At 47.7% G+C, this 18,313-nt stretch overlaps 1 protein-coding gene across 6 annotated transcripts in view; it reads left to right on the forward strand.

The window, feature by feature from the left end:
- Window positions 1-18,313, forward strand: part of ELFN1 (extracellular leucine rich repeat and fibronectin type III domain containing 1) — a 253,548-nt gene that overhangs the window by 187,793 nt on the left and 47,442 nt on the right. Inside the window, exon 1 of one of the 6 annotated variants that reach the window (XM_082199720.1) lies at window positions 4,420-4,634. The exons of the other annotated variants lie outside the window; for them this stretch is intronic. The gene's annotated coding sequence lies outside the window, so the exon portion shown is untranslated. Of the gene's footprint in view, window positions 1-4,419; window positions 4,635-18,313 lie in introns of those variants that run through there. 6 annotated transcript variants of the gene reach the window in all.

Below are 18,313 nucleotides of genomic sequence, written 5' to 3' on the forward strand. Positions count from 1 at the left end.
GAGGGCAGGGAGAGAGGCTTGGCTGGCTGGCCTCTTCGCAAGGCTTAGAGCAGGGGTCCCCAAACTAAGGCCCGCGGACCAGATAAGGCCCAAGGGACTCGTTTATCCGGCTTGCGGCGACCCCTGCCGCCCGCTGCTGCTGCCCACTCTTACCGGCGCTGTGCTGTGCAGCTGCCCACTTCCATGTCGGAGGAGCATCGGAAATTGCTTGCGCACATGCGCAAGCATTGTGCACATGCACAAGCATTATTTCCGGTCCACATCTGGGTCGGAGGAGGCCTGTGCACATGCGCACAAGCTATTTACGGTGCTCCTCCGACCCAGAAGTGCGCCTGAAATAGCGTGTGTGCAAACGTTTGTGCACGCGCTCCCCTCCCCTCCAGCCCGCCATGTTATTGGCGCTGGAGACACCTGAGGCACGGTCAGTTTGCTGACCCCTGGCTTAGAGACCTCAAGCCCCGTTGCCTTGACCTTGGATCCGTGGATTGAGCAATGACCAATTGATATGTGAACATGAGATGAAAAGCCTTTTTTGTGCAGCATGCCAGGCACACCCACCCACCCACTTTGGCTGAGCGATTAGGTACTCCACAATAAAAGGGAAAGGGAAACGTTTTGCCAGTACAACCCAAAATCTGGTCCAAGAGAATCTCACTCCTGCAGCCTGTGCGAATTACGCATGGTAGATCTGCTTGAATATTTCATCTCATTTCAATTTATTTACAGTCAAACCTTGAAAGTTAAATAGAATCCGTTCTGGAAGTCTGTTCGACATCCAAAATGTTCAAAAACCAAATCATGGCTTCTGATCGGCTGCAGGAAGCAGGAAGCTCCTGCAGCCAATCAGAAGCTGAGGAAGCCCCGCCAGACATTCGGGTTCCAAAAGAACATTCGCAAACCGGAAAAAGGACTTCCAGGTTTGCAGCGTTCGGGAGCCAAGGTACTAATGTATCTACCTTCCACCATTCCTCCAAGGAGCTCTCAGCGGCCTTTGATACCATTGACCATAACATCCTTCTGGACCATCTTGAGGGGCTGGGAGCTGGGGGCACTGTCATACAGTGGTTCCTCTCCTTCCTCCTGGGCCGTGTTCAGAAAGTGGTGGTGGGGGATGAGTGTTCAGACCCCTGGGCCCTCACTTGTGGGGTGCCTCAGGGTTCCGTCCTCTCCCCCATGCTTTTTAACATCTATATGAAGCCGCTGGGAGAGATCATCAGGGGTTTGGGTTGGGTGTTCATCAATATGCAGATGATACCCAGCTCTACTTCTCTTTCAAATCAGAACCAGTAAAGGCAGTGAAGGTCCTGTGTGAGTGCCTGGAGGCTGTTGGAGGATGGATGGACTCCCTGGTTGAATCCTGACAAGACAGAAGTACTGTTTTGGGGGGACAGGGGGTGGGCTGGTGTGGAGGACTCCCTGGTCCTGAATGGAGTAACTGTGCCCCTGAAGGGCCAGGTGCGCAGCCTGGGAGTCATTTTGGACTCACAGCTGTCCATGGAGGCACAGGTCAAATCTGTGTCCAGGGCAGCTGTCTACCAACTCCACCTGGTACACAGGCTGAGACCCTCCCTGCCCACAGACTGTCTCACCAGAGTGGTGCTGCTCTGGTTATCTCCCGCTTGGACTACTGCAATGCGCTCTATGTGGGGCTGCCTTTGAAGGTGACCCGGAAACTACAAAAATGCGGCAGCTAGACTGGTGACTGGGGGTGGCCGCCGAGACCACATAACACCGGTCTTGAAAGACCTACATTGGCTCCCAGCACGTTTCCGAGCACAATTCAAAGTGCTGGTGTTGACCTTTAAAGCCCTAAACGGCCTCGGCCCAGTATACCTGAAGGAGCGTCTCCACCCCCATCGTTCTGCCCGGACGCTGAGGTCCAGCGCCGAAGGCCTTCTGGCAGTTCCCTCATTGCAAGAAGCAAGGCTACAGGGAACCAGGCAGAGGGCCTTCTCGGTAGTGGCGCCTGCCCTGTGGAACACTCTCCTATCAGATGTCATAGCGATAAACAACTACCTGACATTCAGAAGACATCTTAAGGCAGCCCTGTTCAGGGAAGTTTTTAATGTGTGATATTTTAGTGCATTTTTGGTTTCTGTGGAAGCCGCCCAGAGTGGCTGGGGAAACCCAGCCAGATGGGCGGGGTACAAATAATAAATTATTATTGTTATTGTTGTTGTTGTTGTTTTCCTGCTCCTCATGTTATCCTCACAACAACTCTGTGAGGTAGGTCAGGTTGAGAAGCAGTGAATTACCCAGTTGAGAGACAGTGAGTTACCCAGTGAGCTCCATGGCTGAGTGGGAATTTGAACTCCGGTCTCCCAGGTCCTGGTCTCTGACCAATATACCATACTGCCTCTCAAACTTTCCAGGAGCTATATCCGTACTCAGAAGAGCTCAGAAAACCCACAAGGGGAGTGAGCAGCAGATAGGTATACTGGAGAATTCCAATAGAAATGGGAGTGGACATTGTACGTGTTCGCTTCTTCACCCCATGTCTGGAACGGAAATCAATCCAGATGCTATGATCATTCTTCACCGTTGCTTTCTGTCCGCAAACAACATTTAATTTAAAGACCAACTAAGTTAGTTCTTGGTATAAGCTTTCGTGTGCATGCACACTTCTTCAGATACACTGGTCCAGTGTATCTGAAGAAGTGTGCATGCACACGAAAGCTTATACCAAGAACTAACTTAGTTGGTCTTTAAGGTGCTACAGGAAGGAATTTTTTTATTTTGACTATGGCAGACCAACACGGCTACCCATCTGTAATTGGAACCATGGAAGGCACCACATTGAGCCGCATGAAATGGAAGTCCCAGTGTATCTGAAGAAGTGTGCATGCACACGAAAGCTTATACCAAGAACTAACTTAGTTGGTCTTTAAGGTGCTACAGGAAGGAATTTTTTTATTTTGACTATGGCAGACCAACACGGCTACCCATCTGTAACTGGAACATTTAATTTATTACGGTTTTATTTCCCCATTCTGTTTCCTTTGCATCAAAATGAACGGCATGGAATAATGTACCTGCAAGTGTGTCATTAATTGCATAAGTGATTGCATGACATTCTGCCACAGTGGACGGCGGGACGAATAAGGTTTTGTCATAAGCCAAACTGCAGAAGAATGGAAGCAGCGCTCCATGCGATGAATGTGGTTTGGAATGGAAATGGATGCCTTCCGGTATCCCTTGTGGTGGAGGATATGCTTTGCAGACAGAAGGGCCCTTGTCCAGTCCCCAGCGGCTTTTCTGTGTTAGGGCTGGGAGAGACCCCTGTCTGAAACCCTGGAGAGCTGCTGCCAGTCAGTGTTGGCACTGCTGAGCTAGATGGGCCAACTTTCTACAGTGGTACCTCGGGTTACATATGCTTCAGGTTACATACGCTTCAGGTTACAGACTCCGCTAACCCAGAAATAGTGCTTCAGGTTAAGAACTTTGCTTCAGGATGAGAACAGAAATCATTCTCCGGCGGCACGGCGGCAGTGGGAGGCCCCGTTAGCTAAAGTGGAGCTTCAGGTTAAGAACAGTTTCAGGTTAAGTACGGACCTTCGGAACGAATTACCGTATTTTTCGCCCCATGGGGCGCACCGGCCCATAGGGCGCACCTAGGGTTTTTTTTGGGGGGAATAAAGAAAAAAAATTATTTCCCCCCCAGGCACGGGGCTGGGGCGAGGGAAGCCCAAGCTTCCCCCGACCCCAGCCCCCAGAACAGGTTGCTATCCGCAAGCCTTGGGAGCCTGGCGGGAAATCGCGCCGGGCTCCCAAGGCTTGTGGAGAGCTGCCCGAAGCCCAGGGTGTGCTGCCCGGGTTTCGGGCTGCAGGCTGCTGTCCGCAAGCCTTGGGAGCTCGGTGGGAGCTCCCACCAGGCTCCAAAGGCTTGCGGATATCTGCCCAAAGCCCAGGGTGCGCTGCTCAGCAGGGGCTCCCCAGGCTTGCGGATAGCTTCCTGAAGCCTGCATTCACCCCATAGGACGCACACACATTTCCCCTTCATTTTTGGAGGGGGGAAAGTGCATCCTATAGGGCGAAAAATACGGTAAGTACTTAACCTGAGGTACCACTGTATCTTCCTGTTTCTACCGAAAGAGAAAACCAATTCCTCCATCAATTGCATGTCTCCCCTGAAGCTGCAGGCATCGCTGTGCAGATAAGATTTTCCCCTGCCTTCCTTCTTTCTGGCCTCTGGAGTGATGCACTCCAACTCCGCTTTCCTTCTCTCTTTTGCCCATTACCCGTGCATCTCGACAGCTGCATGTCCCCTTCGTCTCCCAGCCTCTATTGCTTCCTTGTTCTCTTCTGATGTCATCCTCCTTCTCTCTCTCTCTCTGTGTGTGTGCATATGTGCCTCTCTCTCTCAGACACAAGTGCGCACCGTTTCAGCTCATTCCTCTACGGCTGGCTCCCCTTGCTCTGTAAAATTTATTCTGCGAATCCATCTTCTCCCCGCCAGTGAACTGCTCGGCTGTAAATCTGACAGTTAAAGTGGGTCAGCGCGTACGGAGGGAGGCGGCCCAGGGAATAGAGGCAGCGGCAAGACGGAGAACCCGGGCGGTGATTGGCAGGAAGCGGCGCAAGGCAGGAGGACGGTGGAAAGGGAGCTGGAGAGGAGATGATCCTGAAGGGAAGAGGTCAGGGAGATTTCTGGCTTCTCCGTTACTCCCCCTCCTTATTTTATTAGAAATTAGCTAAATGCGATTAAGAAAATCCCAGGGTTCATTGCCCTTTTTGTACAAAGGAACCAGACAGAGGCCACATTCGCAGCAGACAGTTAAAGTGCTATGATACCGCATTAAACAGCCACGGCTTGCCCCAAGGAATTCTGGGAAGTGTAGCTTGTTAAGGTTGTGCAGAGGCCTCTATTCCAGTGTTCCCCAACCTTGGGCCTCCAGCTGTTTTTGGACTACAATTCCCATCATCCTTGACCACTGGTCTTGCTAGCGAGGGATGATGGGAGTTGTAGTCCAAAAACAGCTGGAGGCCCAAGGTTGGGGAACACTGCTCTATTCCTCTCACACAGCCACATTTCCCAGAGTTCCCTGGGATAGAGGGTTGATTGTTGAAAGGAGGGGTGCTGAAAAGTTGTAAAACGACATGGGAATTCAAAATATTTAATTTTGGTTAAATTAATATAATTTAGTTTTGTTGGGTGGAATGAAGTGTGTGTGAAATGGCACAGAAATCATGGGAAATGATTGCCAAGTTACTTGGGACTATATTATTATTATTATTATTATTATTATTATTATTATTATTATTATTACCTGACATTTTCAGAAGGTAAAATTAAAATTATTTGGTTTTCCAAAAGCAGTTTATGTACAAACATAGACTTACCAAGATAAATGCTGACCAGTCACAAAGCAGTTTGCGAAAATTCAGTTTCACCTGCTAAAACGACACACCCTAAACGACTTTTAGAAGACATCTGAAGGCAGCCCTGTTTAAGGAAACTTTTAATGTTTAACAGACTATTGTGTTTTAATATTTTGTTGGAAGCCGCCCAGTGGCTCAGCGGGGTGGGCGGGGTATAAATAATACATTATTATTGTTGTTGTTGTTGTTATCATCATCATCATCATCATCATCATCATCATCATCCTGTTGCACCACCAAGCCTCTCTGCACCTGACCACAGGGTTGTTGTGGTGATAAATTGGGGGGGGGCACAATGTATACCTTCTGAAGATCTTTGGTAGAATGGTCACCCCCATTTCCCTCCCTGCTTCCCCAAATCACTCCAGTTCTCCCCCCTCTTACTTTTGCCTCCTGAGAATGGATCACCAAAAGACGGTGACCAGTCACTGCCTCTCAGCCCAACCTACCTCACAGGATTGTTGTGAGGAACAGGGAGAATTCTGCCTGCCACCTTGAGCTATGTGGGATGGAAAAGCAACAACTAAATAATATTTGCACCAGCCTTGAGCTTCTTTAGCATTTTACCGAATTATTATGATTTTTTTAAGTTCCAAGGTTAGCTGCTATCGCCAGGGGGTGGGGGTGAGTTTCAAAACTGCTATTTTGGACCAATGTTAATCAAGGCTTAATACTTCCCAGTTGATAATGTCTGAGAGCACCTAAGGAGAGCGGAGAAGAAGGGATTGTTCCCTCAAAGCCTCCTTTCACCCCTGCGGAGCCCAGGCCTCCATTCCCCATCTAACAACAACCTTCACATCTAGACCTTGAGCCACAGCTAGCCAACTTCCATCTCGCTGCACAAAGCAGAGGGATGGGGGAGTGAAAAAGCCCATTTCCTATTGCCTGTCAACTATCAGCATGGGGCGATAACACACTCTCCGAAGGAAAGGCAGAATAAATTGTGCCTCTCCCTGTGACAGTTACATCGGATTCTGGTCTGTAACAAGCAGGGAAGATAAGATATTAACTATCTGAGTAGAGAATATTGTTGGATCCGTTTCCTTCCAGCTCTTGGTGCTGTGAATCTCTTGCTTCTTGGCCTGGCGCTGAGGTTAAGGCATATAATTTCATCATTTCAGACTTTCGCGAGGGACGGGGCAGGGAGGTCATTTGTCCTCCTCTCTGTGCATTAAGTGCCAGGAATCCCTCTTTGGCACTGGGTTTGCTTGATCTCCTTGCCTGCTCAAAATCCACCCGGTGAGGCACAACTCACAGCCCCAAAGGCACTGGAGCAACCTGCTTACAAAACCGTGATGGCTATTATTATTATTTTTAAGTGTGTCTGTAGTTTCTATATTTCATAAAATTCGCACACTCCCTGATCGCCAAAACTACAAACCCTAAAAGTGGTTTACATAGGGTTGCCATATTTCAAAAAGTAAAATTCCTGACACCCGCAAAGTTGTTTCGCTTTTTTTAAGAAAACCACCAGAATTGAGCTTTTTCCCCTGCTGCTTTTTCCATCCGTGTTTTCCCTGACATTTTGCCAGTTCAGGGAAATTCCCCTCTGACACCATGTCAGGACATGTCAGGGATTTTCCTGACGTATGGCACGCCTAGGGGGCTGGGCTGGATGACCCCTGGGGGTCCCTTCCAACTATAATTCTGTGGTTCTGTGAAGTCACATCAACATTCTAGATACCTGGGTTGGCTTGTCGAAACAAAAATGTTTTTAGCAGGTGCCAGAAAGAGTACAGTGAAGGCACCTGTTTGATCTCAATAGGCAGGAAGTTCTGAAGTTTATTTCCTGCCACACTAAAGTATTCAGTTCTTTGAAATGCAACATGGGTATTTTGTGGCCCCTGTATCAACGCCAGTTCTACAGAACACAGAGGTCGAATGGGCGGATCTGGGGCAAGGCAATCTCATTGGTAAACTGGTCTGTTTGCTCATTGCTTTATATACAGTAACGCCTTGAACTGGGCTCCGTAGCATATCAGCAATCAGTGCAGATCTGCTGAGAAGGACTCACGGCCGTCAGCAATTATGCTGCAGCATTCTGCACTAACCACAGCTTCCAGATCAAGCGCAAGTGAAGCCCCACAAATAGCGCATTGCAGTAATCCAGTCTTAAAATGTTGAATGCATAATGTACTGTGGCCAAGCTTTAAATCATGCGTAGGCTAACTAAGGCCTGGGGGCTGGATCCGGCCCAATCGCTGCCTAAATCCGGCCTGCGGGCAGTCCGGGAATCAACGTGTTTTTACACGAGTAGAATGTGTCCTTTTATTTAAAATGCATCTCTGGGTTATTTGTGGGGCATAGGAATTCGTTCACCCCCCCCCAAAAAATATATAGTCCAGCCCCCCACAAGGCCTGAGAGACAGTGGACTGGCCTCCTGCTGAAAAAGTTTGCTGACCCCTGCTTTAAATGCTTTGTGCAGTTCAGTGCCTTCCTTGGAAGAAACCCATTGAATTATATTTCTCTGATATGAGGGTGAAGGGACTGTCATATCTGGACTCAGAGCTTGTCCTATGCATCATCTTCTAATCCATGCAAGGTCGGTCAGTCATCTTTTTATTCCCATTTCACAGATGGGGGAAGCTGAGGCCCTGAGAACTGCACCTTGCCTAAGGAGCGTGAGATTTGAACCCAGGACTTTCTTATTCATTGCACTCAGCCTGCTAGCCATCAAGCCACCTTCCATCTGTGTCCTCCTTTTGCCAGCCTCCGGCTTGGCTACTTTGATCTAAAACACAGAACTCGCTAAAATTCTATTGTAAATCTACAGAGCTGTACAGAAATATCCTCTAATTCAGATTTCAGCTTGAAATATTGGGGGGAACGAAAAGAACAGGGAAGTGGGAGGGAGGTTGTTGGAAGCCTTCCAGCTAATCCATGTTTACGGGATCCCAAAGGTCTAAGTTGTTTTTAAATGGCTGCTTCCAAAAAGGGTTGTTTTCAAGCCGCATTTATTTGGGGAGGAGGGGGTCCAAAGCACGCCTGAACCGAGTCAGACAGCTGCAGAGAAGCCTGCTCTGCCTCCTTGAATATGCAGGAGGATTTTAATGGATGAAGCCGGGTGATGTAAAATTACGTCCCTGTGCAGCTGGGAGGATTGGAAGGAGCATCTGAGGCCCTGACAAACTTCAGAACATCCTCCAACCAGGGCTGACAACATTATTAAATCTCTGACATTTTCAAAAAGCTAAACCAGAAACTTTAGAACGAAAACTCTACCCATTAAGCTACTCTCAAAGTGAAGTGGACTGAAAAGCCGTTTTGGCATAATTCGATCTTAAATATTTCATTTTTCTATAGCAGCCACAAAGAATTATAATAGCACTGTCAATTGGTGATTAATGGTCCTGCGGTTGATTAATCATCTGTTTAACTGATTAATTGATTAATCAATCAAATTGAAATAAATCAGCACGCGATCAAAATATCAGCATGGGGAAACGTGAGCAGGGGTGGACTTAGAGGAAGGCAACTCAGGGGAGACGGGGGGGGGTGGACCAGGCTTGGGAAAATGCCAGGCTCAGAGGGCACCTACCTCCCAGCATGGTGGAGCTGTTAGGCTAGAACCTGTGAGACCTGGGTTCAAATCCCCACCTCACTGGACAATCTTGGGACAGGCATTCTCTCTCAGTGTAACCGGCCACACAGGATTGTCGTGAGGGGGAAAAACGAGGGAAATTGTTTGGGCAAAACTCAGTGCATTTGAGCAAACCTCAAGGCTGGCAGAAGTAGAAAAATATTTAAAGTGTGGGGACGCAAACAGCCCCATGAGGGCTAAGCATGCTCAGTGGCCACAGAATTCTGAACATGTGTTGGTGGGTGAGTGGGGGAATGGAAAATTAAAGGGGAGGTGGAAGGGAATGGAGTATCTTGAAAAGGGGGATAGCTGGCTGGCTGGCAGGAAAACTGACCAGAAGCACTCCCCATTGCAACTTTTTGTAGTGGGTGCTTACACTTTGGATGAATTTTTTTAAGAAGCTTTGAAGGGAGGGAGGGATGAAGGGAGGGAGAGAGATTGAGGTGGTGCTACTTAGATGTTCAGGGAGGGTGATCAAAGCAGCCGGGGAGTTGGTTATGAGGCCAAGAGGACTTTGGGTCTACAGAGAAGTAGGAGGATTCATACTCACAAGTTCAGAAGCCAGCCTCAGCTAGGATCTTTGTCTCTCAGTCCTGGGTTCCCTGGGATTAAATCCATCCTACCCTGTAAATTTCCTTGCAATCAAAGGGTATTTTAGCTTACAATGGAACATTCACAGAATCCCCTGGTGCCGGGAGCCAATTCATTTGGAGCCGTTCCGAGCTTGTTCTCCTTATTAATACCCCTTGAGCAATTTTCTAAGGACCGGCCTCCATATCCTACATTAAAAAGAGTTCCTTCCTCTTTGATTTATGGATATTAAGCCATGCCAGGAGGCAAAAGGCATGGTACTCCTGCATAATACATTCGCTACAAAATTGATTTCCCTTTTTATTCCTCCTTTCACCGCAGTTCTGCCTCCTCTCTCCCTCATTCACACTTGGGCCATGATCCAAGGCACTTCCAAACCCGTTGGTTTCAGCAAGATTACGCCCACCTAATTCTCAGCTGGAGTCTGACCTTTCTTGTGCAAAAAGTGGATGGAGTCATGTTTTTCCCCCTTCTCCCTCCCTCCCTCCCTCCCTCTTGTTTGTTTGTTTGTTTGTTTCCTTGATATCCCACCATTTCTCTGTACATGGTTCTCTATGGGACACGGGTTGCGCTGTGGGCTAAACCACAGAGCCTAGGACTTGCCAATCAGAAGGTCGGCGGTTTGAATCCCCACGACGGAGTGAGCTCCTGTTGCTCGGTCCCAGCTCCTGCCAACCTAGCAGTTTGAAAGCACTCTTAAGTGCAAGTAGATAAATAGGTACCACTCCGGCGGGAAGGTAAACGGCATTTCCATGCGCTGCTCTGGTTCACCAGAAGCGGCTTAGTCATGCTGACCACATGACCCAGAAGCTGTAGCCGGCTCCCTTGGCCAGTAAAGCGAGATGAGCGCCGCAACCCCAGAGTCGGTCATGACCGGACCTAATGGTCAGGGGTCCCTTTACCTTTACCTGGTTCTCTTCTTCCTCATTTAATCCACATAACAACCCTGTGAGGTAGGTTAGGCTGAGAGGCAATGGCTGGCTTGCAAGTTCACACAGTGAACTTCATGGCCAAGTGAGGATTTGAACCCTGGTCACTCCCAGGTCCTTGTCCGACACTCCAACCAATACACCACACTGGCTGTCAATGAATACTAGAACCAGGGGCCATTGACTGAAGCCAAATGTTGGGAAATTCAAGACAGATGAAAGGAAGGACTTCTTCATAGAGTTCTGCGTTATACTATGGAATTTGCTCCTAGAAGATGTAGTGATGGCCTTCAACTTGTATGGCTTTAGAAGGGGGTTTACACACATTGATGATCAGGCTATCAGTCACTGCAAGCAATGATGGCTATGCACTTACTTCTGCTGTGTATGGCAGTCTGCCTCTGAATACTGATTGCTGATGGTGCAAGTAGGAGAGCATTGTGTCATTCATGTGATGTTTGTGGGGCTTCCCAGAGGCATCAGGTTGGCCACAGGGGGGTAGACTAGATGGGCCATTGGCCTGATCTAACTACAGGCTCTTCTTACGTTCTTCTTCAGTACTTCTTCACTCAGCACATAGTTCACTGGATGTGAGTGGTGCTGTGGTCTACACCACTGAGCCTCTTGGGCTTGCCCATCAGTAGGTCAGCAGTTCGAATCCCCGCGACGGGGTGAGCTCCCATTGCTCTGTCCCAGCTCCTGCCTACCTAGCAGTTTGAAAGCATGCCAGTGCAAGTAGATAAATAGGTACCACTGTGGTGGGAAGATAAATGGTGTTTTTGTGTGCTCTGGTTTCTGTTGTGCCAGAAGTGGTTTAGTCCTGCTGGCCACATGACCCGAAAAGCTCTCTGTGGACAAACATTGGCTCCCTTGGACTGAAAGCGCCACAACCCCATGGTCATCTTTGACTGGACTTAACCATCTAGGAGTCCTTTACCTTTACATAGTTTACCTATGGAATCTGCTACCACAAGATGTTCTGCTTTGGTCAGACCACATATGGAGTCTTGTCTCCAGTTCTGGGCACCACAATTGAAGAAGGATGTTGACAAGCTGTAACATGTGCAGAGGAGGGCAACCAAGATGGTCAGGGCTCTGGAAACCAAGCCTTATCAGGGATGGTTGAAGGAGCTGGGTATGTTTAGCCTGGAGAACAGGAGATTGAGAGAAGATATGGTAGCCACCTTCAAATATCTGAAGGGCTGTCATGTGGAAGATGGTGCAAGCTTGTTTCCCCCAGCTCTCTAGGGCAGGACCCAAACCAATGGATTCAAGTTATAAGACAGGAGAGTCTGACTAAGCATCACAAAGAACTTTCTGGCACTAAGAGCTGTTCGAAGGCAGAATGGACTTGGCTGAGAAGTTGAATGGCCATCTGTCATGGATGCTTTACTTGAGATTCCTGCATTGCAGGGGGTTGGACTAGATGGCACTCAGGGTCCCTTCCAACTATGATTATATGTTGGGATGACCACCAACTTGGATGGTTTTTAAAAAAAAAGGTATGAGCAAAGTCAGGGAGGATAATGCTATCAATGGCTATTAGCCATGATGGCGATATTCTGCTTCCATGCTCTTTAATGCTTCTGAAGGCATCTGCTGGGAAGTACAAGGGTGGAGAGAATTGCTCTTGTGCTCTGGTCCTGTTTGCAGGTTTCCCAAAAGAGGCACCTGGTTGGCCACTGTGAGAACAGGATGCTGGACTAAATGGGCCACTGGCCTGATACAGAAGGCACGTCTTCTCTTCTTTGGTTTGATGCAATGGCGCTCTTTGTTCTTGTTGTTGTTTAGTCATGTCCAACTCTTCGTGACCCCCTGGACCAGAGCACACCAGGCACTCCTGTCTTCCACTGCCTCCCGCAGTTTGGTCAAACTCATGCTGGTAGCTTCGAGAACACTGTCCAACCATCTCGTCCTCTGTCGTCCCCTTCTCCTTGTGCCCTCCATCTTTCCCAACATCAGGGACTTTGCCAGGGAGTCTTCTCTTCTCATGAGGTGGCCAGAGTATTGGAGCCTCAGCTTCAGGATCTGTCCTTCCAGTGAGCACTCAGGGTTGATTTCCTTAAGAATGGATAGGTTTGATCTTGCAGTCAATGGGACTCTCAAGAGTCTCCTCCAGCACCATAATTCAAAAGCATCAATTCTTCGGCGATCAGCCTTCTTTATGGTCCAGCTCTCACTTCCATACATCACTACTGGGGAAACCATAGCTTTAACTATACGGACCTTTGTTGGCAAGGTGATGTCTCTACTATTATTATTATAATTATTATAATTATTATAATTATATAAAAAATGGCGCTCTTAGTTGGTTCTTATTTCCATCTTCTTTCTATATCCAGATCTATTTCTAGGTTTCCTCTTTCCATTAGACAACCCACAGAGGATTAGACATATTAAGTGGAGATTCTTATCCCAGTCTGCATTGAATTTGAGCTTGTTTTTATATACATTTTTATAGTTGATGCTTTTATTGATGTGTTCAATGTGCTTCATTGTTAAAGGCTTCAGGATGTTTCCTAGGAAGTGAGTCATAAATGAAAGAAATGAGACTACAGTCATACCTTGGAAGTCATATGGAATCTGTTCCGGAAGTCCGTTTGACTTCCAAAACCAAGCACAGCTTCTGAATGGCTGCAGGAAGCTCCTGCAGCCAGTCAGAAGCTGCAGAAGCCACACCGAATGTTCAGCTTCCAAAAATCGTTCAAAAACCAGAACACTCACTTCTGGGTTTCGATCGTTAAGGAGCTGATTTGTTCGGGAGCCAAGGCGTTCGGGCTCCAAGGTACGACTGTACCACATACTCTCCAACATTTCTCCAGTGGAAATAGGGATGTTCTTCTGCATACCTACACTGGTCACCTCTAGCCAATTACAACCTCTCCACCGAACCTACCTCGCAGGATTGTTGTAAAAAAAAAAGTGAGGGAAGGGATTAACTTAGTGGGACTTATCTCCAAGTAAAAATGCTTAGGATTGCAGTGTAAGACTGCACAGCATTCACCCAGTTACCTGGGAGTAAGCGTCATGGAATACAGTGGGATTTACTTCTGAGTAGGCAGTATAAGGCTCCATTTACAATAAAGGAATATATGCTCCCCGCATTTCCAAAAAAAAATTGGCTGACTGCTGAAGCATTGCAATGAAAGAATTTGAAGTCAATTGGTTACATTTTCCTTCAAAATTATAGCATGGGCTTTGTATGCCAGTGTATGCCATTTCCTTCATTTGATGCAGGTATTTTATTTTCAGTGTGAACAGGACTCTGTTTTTGCACCCACCCACAGAGAGAGCAAAGGCTCCCGTTTCCAAAAAGGACAGGGGGAATTCCTGATCTCCTCAGCACTTTTAATTCTCCTCCAAGACATGGAGGGTAGGAAACAGAGAAACTTGGGACATTCCGGGATCAAATCAGAAAGTGGGATGGCTTTTGTAATTTCTGGATTGTCCCTGGAAAATCAGGACATTTGGAGAGTGTGCTCTTAGCCATGAAAGCTATATTTTACTTGCATTGTTGGAGATGGTATGGTTCCAAATACCAGTTGCCACAAATACCAAGTGGGGTGAGTGTTGTTGTGCTCATGTCCTGCTGGAGGGCTTCCCAGAAGGGACATCTCTAAGAGATGGGCTGGATGGGGCTTTGGCCTGATCCAGATCCTGTGACCAAGATGTAGGTGGACTACAAGTCCCATCATCCACAGCCAGCTTAGCCAAATGGTAAAGGATGATGGGAGTTGTAGTCCACCCACATCTGGGGACCCCAGACTGAAGAACAGTGATTTGGAGCTAGACAGATGCCTGTGGGAACCCTGCAAACAGATCACAAATGCCAAAGCCCTCACCTACTGTTGATCCCCAATGGGATCAACAATAGCCATCATGCCTAGTAGCCACTGACAGCCTCCTCTGCCACGGTCTGGTCCCTCTTCAAAGTCATCTAATGAGTGGCCATCAACACTTCAAGTAGCAGAAAGCTCCAGAGGTTAAGCAATGTTGTGAAGCAACATTGCTCCCTTTTCTCCATCTTGAATCCTCCGGCCATCAGCTTTGTTGAATGGCACCATTACCTGTGTTTGCACTGTGTGTTCTAAGTGTCAGCTGTGTCAATCAAATATACAAAAGCCAGTGGGTTGGTTCCATCTCTTTGTTCACAAACAAATCCAAGGCAGGGCTATTAAGAAAGAGGTGGAGTCAGTTCCAATCACACACTCTCCTTTGACTTCTACGGGAGGAAAGAGGCACGAGGGCAAATCTCTTCACGGTACCCTTTCTGTCAGAACTGAATGCCCTCTGAACTACTGCCCTCTGAGCCACATGCCATAAGTGTCACTCAAGAGGGTGCATTCCCTACAGTAGCACCCGTCGAGATCCATCAGGATTGCGTGTGGGTACCAGGTTCCTCACAGTCACATCCTGTCAGGGTTGTTGTCAGTCAGATCTCCAGGAGGGTGAGGAGATTTTTCACAGCAGCGATCTGTCCCCGTCAGTCAGAATTCCAGGACCGCACACCTGCTCTCCCGTAATGGCCGTGTCAGTTTAAGTCACCAGTCACTAAAGTGCCAGAAATCATGCAGCTGCCTCAGTTTCTCTCGCTTCAGCTCTGTTTCGTTGAGGGCTGGGTTCCTCGGTGGCTGAGAAACTGATCCTCCTAGCCTGAGGGCAAAATAAAACCACATTAGCTCCACTGCTGCCCCAGGATCCCACCGGTTCGAGCTGTTTGGTTCAGCTTAAGCGATCAGCCTCGTATCGCAGCCTCTTTGGGTTCCAGGGTGTCTGTGCCATTCCGTGACAGATTAGATTTAGCCTGCCTCGGGTGGGGGAGTTTTTGGCTCTCGGGGAGACTACCACTCATTTTCGCTGGTAATAAAGGAAATTAAAAGAGATGCCTCGGAGCCTATAATTTATCAGGTTCGTTGAGGGGGAAAATAGAGCTTGCCCTTTCCAAATTTACTTTGGCCGCTGTTGTTTTGACACTTGCATGGTGTGCGGAAAAATCTGTCGAGCCCAACAAGCCACGCGGAAGGCTCCAGAGAAGAAAGAAGCCTCTTTCAGGATTAGAAGCCTGATTTATGCTCTCTGCATGAGTGCAAGTGTGTGTAGTGTTGCCAGACCTCCAGGTCTGACCTGACGTCTCCAGGTCTGCCTGGACCTCTCCAGGCGGCAGGCGGCGGGTTTGAATCTCCAGGTGAGAGAGAGTGCCCTTAAAATATAGCTATTAAGAAGATTGGGGGTGCAGCTTGCAAACCTCAGCCTGCAGGAGCTGGCAACAAAGTATAGCATGTGGGATCTGCCCTGCCTTGATCCCCTATCCCAATTGACTTCCATCTCCAGGACTTGCCTTATGATACCCTCTCCCAATTGAGCTCCATCTCCAGGGCTTGTCCTGTGATTCCCTCTCCCAATTGAGCTCCATCTCCATGGCTTGCCCTGTGATCCCCTCTCCCAATTGAGCTCCATCTCCAGGACTTGCCTTGTGATCCCCTCTCCCAATTGACCTCCATTTCCAGGGCTTGCCCTGTGATCCCCTTTCCCAATTGACTTCCATCTCCAGGACTTGCCTTGTGATACCCTCTCCCAATTGACCTCCATCTCCAGGGCTTGCCCTGTGATCCCCTTTCCCAATTGACTTCCATCTCCAGGACTTGCCTTGTGATCCCCTCTCCCAATTGACCTCCATCTCCAGGGCTTGCCCTGTGATCCCCTTTCCCAATTGACTTCCATCTCCAGGACTTGCCTTGTGATACCCTCTCCCAATTGACCTCCATCTCCAGGGCTTGCCCTGTGATCCCCTTTCCCAATTGACTTCCATCTCCAGGACTTGCCTTGTGATACCCTCTCCCAATTGACCTCCATCTCCAGGGCTTGCCCTGTGATCCCCTTTCCCAATTGACTTCCATCTCCAGGGCTTGCCCCGCAATACAATCAGGGGTCGCCCTCAGGTCTCAGGTTTAGAATGCTCCTGACCTGGCAACCCTAATTTTATCTATCTATGTTTGCTGCAGTTACATGCCATGCTTTAACTGAGGCCCCCAACATGGCGCAGAGGCACTGAGTATTGTCAATCTCTATTCTCTGAAATGGGTATTACAAAGAACTAGCAAAGAGTTTTTAATGATTACAAAGCAGTTGTAAATAGTTTATAAAAAATGTATAAAAAAAGAATGCACACATAACAATCACAATACAACAGTTCAACAAACAGAGCTTTTCATTCCAAAGCAAAATACTTGATTTTAAAAAATCATATCACAGACGCTTCCAATGTAATAATCTTCTGCATTGTCTTATAACTTTTTCAGAGGTGCATACATTATATAATCAAGCTCTTTGTTTGATATAATTAACTACAGGTTCCCAGCCAATCAGTGCTTCCTAATCATCACTGTTAGTTTTATTATCTGAAGTGGATATTTCGTGATGCCCACAACAGTTTCTTAGATTCCAAATGCACCCCTGGAAATGCACCCCAGTCCTAGAGTGAGATGCTAGTGACCAGTCACTTCTCTCTGGCACACGTCTAAGGCATGTTCCAGCATGTTTGCAAACATGCATCCCTAGTCACAGTTGCTGTAGGCATGAGGTTAAACCCTGTGGAAACTGCTGCCCCCTGGGACAGGTGGGCAGAAGGCAGTGAGACCCACAGTAGGAGCAGCCCGAATCAACGACAGGCAGAGTTAGAACCAATGATAGGCGGAGCTAATGAATGATGGATTTGCTCCATCCTCCTCCCTGCTGAACCCTGCAAAGGCAACACTGAGAGTAAGGAGGAGGAGGAATAAAATGATTGGCAGGGACTGGATGTTAGTGTGAGAAAGCAGCATAGTGCGTGCTTAAGTGTCAGACTAGGAACTGGGAGACCAGAGTTCGAATTCTCACTCAGCTATAAAGCTCATGCCTTGGGCCAGTCACAGCCTCTTAGCCTAACCTACCTCACAGGGTTGTGGTGAGAAGAAGCATGTATGCCACCTTCAACTATATGGAGAAGAATCAATGGAAGGAAGGAAGGAAGGAAGGAAGGAAGGAAGGAAGGAAGGAAGGAAGGAAGGAAGGGGGCACTGGTTGAGGCCAGACTTGGCTTAGTGGGGTGGAACCCCATTCCACCCTAAGGGAGCAGCCTCTACTGGATAAACCAGATTAGGACAGCTGGTAGGTTGTCACTCAGTTAAGGAACTCTTAGTTATCAGGTTATTTGCCTTCTCTAGGAAAATTACATATCAGAACCAAAACAGCTTCAACATATACAAAAGTGTGTGTCTTAACACATAGCTATACTAAATAATATGTGTATTGCAGGGGATTGGGTGACTCTTCCAACTCTATATTCTGTGATTTCATGTGTACTTTCAATTGGCCCTTGTTGATAAATCAACTAAAGTTTCAGCTGACTGATCTATTACTTAAATGAATTAAAGCTTTCTGTTCCAGGAACAAATATATTACCGTAGATGGTACAGTGGATAGAGACATGTTCAGTTTTCAGGCTGAGTCTACCAGAGTCAGAATGTGTGACTATCCACTTATTTTTGTCCTGTTGTTGCTTCTTCTTCCACCTTTCTGAATGAGTCACAGGCACATGAGCCCACTCAGTGAGGAATGGACAGGTGAATGAGATCACCAAAGAATCTTGTGATTTTCGCATACCACAGGGATATATTTTTACATGAGCTTACAGTATAGAAATGAATAAATGACTTAACATTATTGTCAAGGGCTTGAAACAGCTAAACCTCATTTCTACAGAGGGTTGCTAGACCTCTAGGGCTGACCTGAAGTCTCCAGGTTTGGCTGCCTGCAGGTGGGCAAGAGTGCCTAACAACAACAACAACAACAACT

Source organism: Podarcis vaucheri, assembly GCF_965113315.1.
Source record: "Podarcis vaucheri genome assembly, chromosome: 14".
In the NCBI taxonomy this organism is placed as follows: Eukaryota; Metazoa; Chordata; class Lepidosauria; order Squamata; family Lacertidae; genus Podarcis; species Podarcis vaucheri.